General features: G+C 31.6%; 1 protein-coding gene across 2 annotated transcripts in view; it reads left to right on the forward strand.

Annotated features, from left to right (window-relative positions):
* Positions 1 to 10433, forward strand: part of LOC103504481 (uncharacterized) — an 86585-nt gene extending 76152 nt beyond the window's left edge. Inside the window, exon 6 of one of the 2 annotated variants that reach the window (XM_051084756.1) lies at positions 10133 to 10433. The gene's annotated coding sequence lies outside the window, so the exon portion shown is untranslated. Of the gene's footprint in view, positions 1 to 10009 lie in introns of both variants that reach the window. The other variant, XM_051084751.1, reaches the window with a different exon arrangement.
* The last annotated feature ends 296 nt before the right edge of the window (positions 10434 to 10729 follow it).

Consider the following 10729-nt stretch of genomic DNA (forward strand, 5'->3'; position numbering starts at 1 on the left):
AAAAAACCTATTAAAATCTAATAGTACGCCAAGGGACTTTTGCACTATTAAAATTTTCTTCCGAAGGGATGTCATCTCGAAATCTTTTGTTGTACTTTGCATCAATTAGCCTTTTCCATAAAGAACCAGACTCAAAGTGGTACCTCCAAAGCCATTTACAAAAGAGAGCTTGATTAATATCATTTACATTTGTGATGCCTAACCCTCCCAAATCCTTAGGTGTGGTGCCAATATATCCCAATTAACCAAATGGGAGTATGCTCATTTGAAGTATCTTTTAAGAAAAAATTTCTCCGATTGCATCTAAATTTCTTTATAGACATAGTTTGGAGCTTTGAATAATATTGAGAGTTGGTAATAAGTTGACAACCTACCTCCCTTGGAAATTTGACGATAGGGAGCCTACCACCCTTGAAAGTTTGACTGTATTTCCAACCATATAATTTCTTGTGGATATTTTCAATGGTCTAGTTCCAAAATGATTTTGAGTTGGGCTTGCCCCCTAATGGGACTCCTAAGTAATTGATAGGAAGGTACTGGGTTGATAAACCACACATTAGACGCAAATCGAATTCCTAATTCCATCGTCTAAGATGAGTTTCTGATCATGACTTATACAATTTATATAGGCACGCATAAAAGACGAGCAAAAAACGACGAAGTTACCTTAAAAAAAATGGCCCAATCAACCAATTATGATGACTTCGCCCTTACCTGCCTCTGCTAGAGCCTCCCCTTCAATTAAAATAATCGAATATATTTTAATTTTAAATTAAACAAAAATGGAAAAGATGAGTGGGAGACCCACCAAATGAGAAGTAAACGAAGATAAATAGAAATAATATGTAAGAAAGAAAGGGCTAAATAAGAGATAGAAATGATAATAACTTTTACTGCCATATTTTATAAATAAGACTACACATTATTAAACCATCCTAATAAATTAAATAGAACATTTTTGGCATCTACTATAAAGCCTTATTTTATTGCAAATACTTTTTAACACATTGCAAGTCTGATTGGTAAACTTAGGATAAGAATTAAAATAATGTCGTTGTGAAAGAACTTGATATATTTAAAAAGAAGATGCTTTCCGATACATACAAAAGTTAAAACTTTTGTATGTTTGTTAACAATTTGTATAAACGAGGACAAAACCGATTTTATATTCTCAATTTTGAAAAAACACACAACTGTAATCATGAAAAACTTTGGATGTTAATTAATGAAAACTTTTAGAAATAATGATGTAGACTAACAGCTACGATGGATGACTATTTAGAATTGCTATCTAAATGGAAAAATATATGGGAAAGGTATTTGGTAATTGAAAGTCATGAATTTAATAAACAATAACAATTAGATTAATTGGTGAAGAGTTAAAAATGAGAATGGATATTTAGTTTTAAATACCCTCATGAACATAAATGGCCATCATATGCAGTCTATTATTCCCAGTTTCAATAATTGAAATTTTGAAAAATGTGGCCATCACATGCATTCTATATTCTATGCATATATTCATCTGTTATTATTTGTCCAATATGGTATATTATATTCATCCACACAAACGTTATTTTATTGCCCACTAAAGGGTTATATTTAATTTCTTTCATACATCATTGCCCACTAGAGTTTAAAATATAAAGAATAACAAATAATTTTGGCCATCACTAATTTTCTTCCATCGACTCCTCAACTAATAACTTTGGTCTTCTCATTCTTATCTTCTTTTTCATTTTTCTCTGCAATATCTCTTCTCCATATCAAGATCATCTTGTTTCTTCAATCAGGTCAAATATTTCATCCCTCCCCACATATTCAATATATTTCTCTTTACATTTTCCATCTCATTTTTATACTCATAAACAGAATAATTTGTGTAGATTTTTTTTTTTCGGATAGCTTTTACTTGGTGATCTGTATGTGTTCACTTCTACATTTTTTTCTTAGGCAAAAGCTTTAAAGTAATTTTGGTTCATTCCTTGTGGGTTTTTAGCTCTTAAAGTATTTTTTTTTTTTTTTAGGTTTTGATCCTTTTCAAGATCAAGATTTAATGGAAATCTTTATTTACATTTTCCATCTGATCATTTCTATACTTATAAATTGGATAATTTGTTCAGATTTTTTTTAGATAGTTTTTACTTGGTGATCTGTATGTGTTCATTCCTACTTTTCTGTTAGGCAAAATCTTCAAAATTATTATGGTTCATTCCTCGTGGGTTTTTAGCTCTTCAAGTATTTTTGTAGGTTTTGATCCTTTTCAAGCTCAAGAACAAAAGATAATAATGGACATCCTTATTTCAGTCACTGCAAAAATTGCTGAATACACTGTTAAGCCTGTTGGACGCCAACTTGGTTATGTATTTTTCATTCATTCTAACTTTCAAAAACTTAAGACTCAAGTAGAAAAGCTGAAGATTACAAGAGAGTCTGTGCAACACAAGATCCATAGTGCAAGAAGAAATGCTGAAGACATAAAACCTGCCGTTGAGGAATGGTTGAAAAAGGTCGATGACTTTGTTCGAGAATCTGACGAGATATTAGCCAATGAAGGTGGACATGGTAGATTCTGTTCCAGCAATTTGATCCAACGACACAAGTTAAGTAGAAAAGCAAGCCAAAAGGCATATGAGGTTCTTGAGATGAAAAATGAGGGGGAAAGTTTTGATACAGTATCCAATAAAAATGTTATCCCATTGGTTGATTGTTCACTGCCAAAAGTACCTGACTTTCTTGACTTTGACTCAAGACAGTCGATTGTGAAACAAATCATGGATGCACTCTCTGATGATAATGTCCATAGGATTGGAGTGTATGGGATGGGGGGTGTTGGCAAAACAATGCTAGTGAAGGATATTTTAAGAAAAATTGTGGAGAGTAAGAAGCCTTTTGATGAGGTGGTATTATCCACGGTCAGCCAAACACCAGATTTTAGAAGTATCCAAGGACAACTAGCTGACAAGCTAGGTTTGAAATTCGAACAAGAAACAATAGAAGGAAGGGCTACTATTCTACGAAAGAGGTTAAAGATGGAGAGAAGTATCCTAGTTGTGTTGGATGATGTTTGGGAGTATATTGATTTGGAAACAATAGGAATTCCAAGTGTTGAAGATCATACGGGGTGCAAGATCTTGTTTACCACTAGGATTAAACATTTGATCTCAAATCAAATGTGCGCCAATAAAATTTTTGAGATAAAAGTTTTAGGAAAAGATGAGTCATGGAATTTATTTAAGGCAATGGCAGGTGACATTGTTGATGCAAGTGATTTGAAGCCTATAGCCATTCGAATTGTGAGACAATGTGCAGGTTTGCCTATTGCTATTACTACTGTTGCTAAGGCATTACGAAATAAACCTTCTGACATTTGGAATGATGCCTTAAATCAGCTTAAAAGTGTTGATGTGGGTATGGCAAACGTTGGAGAAATGGAAAAGAAAGTGTATTTGTCACTAAAACTGAGTTATGATTGCTTGGGATATGAAGAGGTGAAGTTATTATTCTTGTTATGCAGCATGTTTCCAGAAGACTTTCCCATTGACGTGCAAGAGTTGCATGTATATGCCATGGGCATGGGATTCTTACATGGTGTTGATACTGTGGTAAAAGGACGATGTAGGATTAAAAAATTGGTTGATGATCTTATATCTTCTTCTTTGCTTCAACAATATTCTGAGTATGGGTGCAATTATGTGAAAATGCATGATATGGTTCGTGATGTAGCCCTATTAATTGCATCTAAGAATGAACACGTACGTACATTGAGCTATGTGAAAAGATCGAATGAAGAATGGGAAGAAGATAAACTATTGGGTAATCATACCGCAGTGTTCATTGATGGTTTACATTATCCTCTCCCGAAGTTAACGTTACCCAAAGTTCAATTATTAAGGTTAGTTGCACAATATTGTTGGGAACATAATAAGCGTGTGTCGGTGGTAGAAACTTTTTTTGAAGAAATGAAAGAGCTCAAAGGTTTAGTAGTAGAAAACGTAAATATATCATTGATGCAACGACCATCTGATCTTTACTCCTTAGCAAACATCAGAGTATTACGTTTGCAAAGATGTCAATTATTAGGGAGCATAGATTGGATTGGTGAATTAAAAAAGCTTGAAATTCTTGATTTTAGTGAATCTAACATCACACAAATTCCTACAACCATGAGCCAATTGACACAGCTGAAAGTGTTGAATTTATCTTCTTGTGAAGAACTCGAGGTAATTCCACCAAATATTCTTTCAAAGTTGACAAAATTGGAAGAATTAAATCTGGAAACTTTTGATAGATGGGAAGGAGAAGAATGGTATGAAGGAAGGAAAAATGCTAGCCTTTCTGAACTCAAGTGCTTGCGACATCTTTATGCTTTAAATTTAACCATTCAAGATGAAGAAATTATGCCAAAAGATTTGTTTTTAGCTGAGGAGTTGAAGCTTCAAAAATTCAACATTTGTATTGGTTGCCAAAGCAAATTAAAGTATACTTTTGAATCCACGAACAGAATCAAAAACTTCATTGCAATCAAGATGGAATCAGGAAGGTGCTTGGATGATTGGATAAAAAATTTGTTAAAGAGGTCAGACAATGTGCATTTGGAAGGATCAATTTGTTCAAAGTTTCTCCACTTAGAATTGGTAGGTGCAAATGACTTCGTAAATTTGAAGTAGCTCTACCTTTATGATAATTCAAAATTTCAACATTTTATCAACGTTAGCAATACCATCAACATTGAAGAATCATTTTTTATTGAAATGGTAAATTTCATCAACACATTTTTCTATGTTTCTGTATACACATCAAAATTTATAAATCACATGTTTGTTCATTTTTATTGTTCCTTCCACAAGTTCCTTCTAACATTTATGGTTAGTAATGATATTAGGGATAAGATTCTATTCTTCTTTGTTTTAGAAGGCTCTTCTCTTGGCGTAGAGAGACTCTTTCTTGTTTCATACATTAATGATAATATATAATTTTAGACTTCTAAAGTATATAAATGCATGTTAGGTGATATTCCAAGAAAATTTAAAGAAGTTTATTAGATATTTTCTATCTAAGGAAGCACATTTGAAGTAATCATTTTACACAATTTGTTATGGTAATTTTAAAACACTATATAAATTATATGTTGTTAGTTAGCATCAGTTGTGATGATATGGTTAATTACGTTGTCACAAACTGAACTTTTAAGGACGTAAATTTGTAGGTATCGTTTCCTAATTTGGAGACGTTGGAAATTGTGAATGCAGAGAGTTTGAAGATGATATGGAGCAATAACGTGCCAATTCTTAATTCCTTTTCCAAACTCGAGGTAATAAGAATTTGTTCATGCAACAATCTTCAAAAAGTATTATTTCATCCAAATATGATGGGCATTCTTACATGCCTTAAAGTCTTGGAGATTAGAGATTGTAAATTGTTAGAAGGGATATTTGAAGTGCAAGAGCCAATTAGTGTTGTTGAGAGCAATAATGTACCCATTCTTAATTCCTTTTCCAAACTCGAGGAAATAAGAATTTGGTCATGCAACAATCTTCAAAAAGTATTATTTCCTTCAAATATGATGAGCATTCTTACATGCCTTAAAGTCTTGGAGATTAGAGATTGTAAATTGTTAGAAGGGATATTTGAAGTGCAAGAGCCAATTAGTGTTGTTGAGAGCAATAATGTACCCATTCTTAATTCCTTTTCCAAACTCGAGGAAATAAGAATTTGGTCATGCAACAATCTTCAAAAATTATTATTTCCTCCAAATATGATGGGCATTCTTACATGCCTTAAAGTCTTAGAGATTAGACATTGTAAATTGTTGGAAGTGATATTTGAAGTGCAAGAGCCAATTAGTGTTGTTGAGAGCAATAATGTACCCATTCTTAATTCCTTTTCCAAACTCGAGGAAATAAGAATTTGGTCATGCAACAATCTTCAAAAAATATTATTTCCTTCAAATATGATGGGCATTCTTACATGCCTTAAAGTCTTAGAGATTAGACATTGTAAATTGTTGGAAGGGATATTTGAAGTGCAAGAGCCAATTAGTGTTGTTGAGAGCAATAATGTACCCATTCTTAATTCCTTTTCCAAACTCGAGGAAATAACAATTTGGTCATGCAACAATCTTCAAAAAGTATTATTTCCTTCAAATATGATGGGCATTCTTACATGCCTTAAAGTCTTGGAGATTAGAGATTGTAAATTGTTAGAAGGGATATTTGAAGTGCAAGAGCCAATTAGTGTTGTTGAGAGCAATAATGTACCCATTCTTAATTCCTTTTCCAAACTCGAGGAAATAAGAATTTGGTCATGCAACAATCTTCAAAAAGTATTATTTCCTCCAAATATGATGGGCATTCTTACATGCCTTAAAGTCTTAGAGATTGAACATTGTGAATTGTTGGAAGGGATATTTGAAGTGCAAGAGCCAATCAATGTTGTTGAGAGCAATAATGTACCCATTCTTAATTCCTTTTCCAAACTCGAGAAAATAATAATAGGGTCATGCAACAATCTTCAAAAAGTATTATTTTCTTCAAATATGATGGGCATTCTTACATGCCTTAAAGTCTTAGCGATTAGACATTGTAAATTGTTGGAAGGGATATTTGAAGTGCAAGAGCCAATTAGTGTTGTTGAAGCGAGTCCTATTGTGCTCCAAAATTTAAGTAGGTTGAAATTATATAATCTTCCAAACCTTGAGTATGTGTGGAGCAAAAATCCTTGTGAGCTTCTGAGTTTGGAAAATATAAAATTTTTGACCATTGATAAATGTCCAAGACTTAGAAGAGAATACTCAGTCAAAATTCTCAAGCCACTTGAAGATGTAAGCATAGATATCAAACATTTGATGGAGGTTATTGTGAAGGAAAAGTCAGCAGATCATAATATGTTGGAATCAAAGCAATGGGAGACTTCTTCTTCTTCTAGGGTACGTATATATTCTACAACAAAACATGTTTGTTCAATTTAAATTTCAGAAAATAAATTGTTTTCAAGAATTAGTTGAACTGAATTGGTTCTGTTGGTTCTGTTAGTTGAACAGAGTTTTAAAGAAAACAAATTATTAGGGGTTAATTAGTGTTATTAGGGGTTAATTATTTACCTGAATTAAAAAAGAATAAGCAACGTAAACCGCTTAATTTTAATATGTTTAACAATAGAAATTTGGACCCGTTTGGATTGACTTGAATGACATGTTTTCCTGGAAAGAAACTCATTTTTGTTTGAACTCATTTTTATGAAAATTGGCTAAAATACATTTAAAAAATTAGGTGACTTTCAAATATTCAATTTGTTTTTAAAATAACTTATTTTTTGAATTAAACACTCCAAAATGTAATTCAAAAACACCCCATAAGTTAATTAGATATATAATTAATACATAAATTAATTAATTTTATTTAGTTTGAGTTAAATTAGTTTTAATGCAAACAATAATATATTTTTATAGCCAATATACAAGAATGAAAGTAAGAAAAGAAGACCAAAAAAAAAATGATATGTTAATTAGAATTTTACATAAAGAATGATCTTATTAAAGCTAATCTCTATCGATATAGTTTTTAAATTATATTAAATATAGTAAATAGTCCATTATAATAATTGAATTTTTTTGTACCAAATTAATTAAACTAATTCTTTTTACTAATTATTGAATATTTAAGATATTTTTGGCTAATTAATAAATAATTTGTGTGCAAATGTAAGTTATCGTTGCATTTATTTAATAGATTTTGATCATCAGGATGGGGTTCTACGGCTGGGAGATGGTTCTAAGTTGTTTCCAAATCTTAAAACATTGAAGCTATATGGTTTTGTTGATTATAACTCAACCCATTTACCAATGGAAATGTTGCAAATCTTATTCCAACTTGAAGACTTTGTATTAGTAGGAGCATCTATCGAAGAAATTTTCCCCAGCAACATACTGATTTCAAGCGATATGGTTTTAAGAAGATTGAGTCTATCTAAACTACCCAAGCTTAAGCATTTGTGGAGTGAAGAATGCTCACAAAATAATATTACCTCAGTTCTTCAACATTTGACTGATGTATCCATTTCTGAATGTGGTGGATTGAGTAGTTTAGTATCATCATTGGTGTGTTTTACAAACTTGAAAGATCTTCATGTGAATAAATGTCATAGACTAACCCATTTGCTGAATGCTTCGGTGGCTACAACGCTTGTGCAACTTGAAGGTTTGACAGTAGAAGAATGCAAAAGGATGAGTAGTGTAATTGAGGAAGGATCAACCGAAGAAGATGGAAATGATGAAATGGTTGTATTCAACAACCTACAACATTTATACATTTTTAATTGTTCCAACCTAACAAGCTTTTATTGTGGGAGATGCATTATTAAATTTCCATGTTTGAGGCAAGTAGACATTTGGAACTGTCCTGAAATGAAGGTCTTTTCGCTTGGAATTGTAAGCACACCTCGATTGAAATATGAAAATTTTTCTTTAGAAAATTATTACGATGATGGACAGTGTCATCCGAAATATCCCAAAGATATGTTGGTGGAAGATATGAATGTCATCACCAGAGAATATTGGGAGGATAATGTTGATACCAGAATTTCAAATTTATTTGCCGAACAGGTTAGTATATTTAATTACCTTTTCCATATTGGTAATAATTATTTTTTATTATTTGTGTGTTGGAGTATGAACTTTAATGAATTTATTTAATTAATGCAGAGTTTGGAGGAAAACCAATATGAAAATTCTTCTTCTTCGAACAATAATGTTGAGAAAGAATAAAGAATTATATGGATATTGTTGTACACTACTTAATATATCATTTCATCCACAAAGAAAAGGTCAGACTCTTAAAATCCTCCATTCTTTTTTATGAGAGAATATCATCCAATGTCAGATTGAAAAGTCTCGATAGATTTGTTAAATTAATTTTTGATACAAGTCATAAAATGTTGATGTTTGATGATGGACTTTGCCAGAACCTGGTATGTGGAAGTTGAATACAAATGTTACATGAGACGATCCTATCTCGGCAAATATGTAGGCTAGGTTGGATGTTTCGTGTGATCAATTTAGGCAAGTGTCTCTAGTCGGTTTGAAAGCAATTTCTGATCGCTATGAAATAAAGATTCTTGAAACCATGACCATTTTTGGAAGGGTTTTCTAATAATGTTATATTATGATATGATGATGGGGCATATGATTGTGGAGTTCGATTGGTCAGATTTGGTTTAAAAAGACATATTTTTGGAACTACCTTGTAACTCGATGTCCCTTTCTAATAATAGTTACTAAGACACGTTAATATATAAATTTTAAGTTCAATCCCAATATCTAAAATAAACTTGTCTACAACTATATTAAGCTCTTGTTCCTCTTTGATGGGTGATATAATGGACAAAGACTTGTCGAAGGTCTGGCCATCAAAATAATTTTTCGTTCCTACTTAAGCTAGATATAGTGGGTAGTACAAGGTCGAACCACATGGAAAACAGTTATTTTTCATTAAGAAAACGTTTCTAAGTAAAACATAGTCTAAAGGAGGTTTGTCTGTTGTTTGCAAGAAAGTAAAAGTGCATTTACAAATATTAAAGCAAGAGATTGAAATTAAATATTGATAATGCAATGAGAGAAATATTGAGAATTAGTCTTATATGATTGAGAGGAGTCTAGCCATGATCGTACCTGGAGCATTCATAACACCCTTTAGTATAATAATATATCTGATCCCATCAAATTAATTAGAAGTAACTACAAATTTAACTTCTGTAATATCAATTCAATTTGATGTCTCAATCAACTGTTGAATCTTTTTTTTTTCTTTGGATATAAAACCAACAAGTTAAAATAGATATAACAATGAATTTAATTCACATGTAATAAATTCATCCAATATAATGTTCTTTCACCTTTTTCTCTCTTTCATAAAACTGTAATAATAATATCTACCACAAAAGGTAAACCATTAATATGATTCTTCAAGAAGGTTGTTTATTTGGTCAATTTTTCATGAAAGTATCAATACAGTGTATGTTTTGCAAAGGAAGCTGCCAAATAACCTACTCAATCCTAGCAGATGCGTTCTTTGCAAGTCGGTTGTCGAAGACTTGAACCATATTTTCACAACTTGTGCCAATTCGCAAATAGCCTCTGGGTGAAACTGCAGTACCAAATTGGTGGAAACTTTGATACAAACAATATCAAAGCCCTCTGTTGGTCTCTTAGCTTGCTGAAACAATCAAACAGAAAGAACATCATTCTCTCGATGCAGGTGTTGATCTTCTTTGGTCCATTTGGGTGGAAAGAAACAATAGGATTTTCATAGACATAGAAAGAAGCTTAGTCACATTTGGGAAGATATCGAAACTTTGATTGGACCATGGTCGAGTAGAAACAAAATGTTCAAAGACTACAATATATCCAACATCAATCTTTAAACTTTAGAGCTTTGTTAGATTAATGTTTGTTGTATATGGCTTATGTTTGATTGAAGTGATTTAGATCTTTTTTATTATTATTATTATTATTATTTTGTTGTGAAAAGTGAGGGAACACTATAGCCACCTAATTTTATGCTATCAATAGTAAGATATTTAGATAAAAACTACCAATGATAAGATATTTTATTCATTTATTTTGTTAAAAAAAAAAAGGTAAAATCATTTTATAATAATATGAGATCTTATGTTTTTTTAATCTTTTTATTAAAATAGAAAATAAAGTCATTAATGAGAATATCTATTATTT

Source organism: Cucumis melo, chromosome 5 (assembly GCF_025177605.1).
Source record: "Cucumis melo cultivar AY chromosome 5, USDA_Cmelo_AY_1.0, whole genome shotgun sequence".
Taxonomy (NCBI): Eukaryota; Viridiplantae; Streptophyta; class Magnoliopsida; order Cucurbitales; family Cucurbitaceae; genus Cucumis; species Cucumis melo.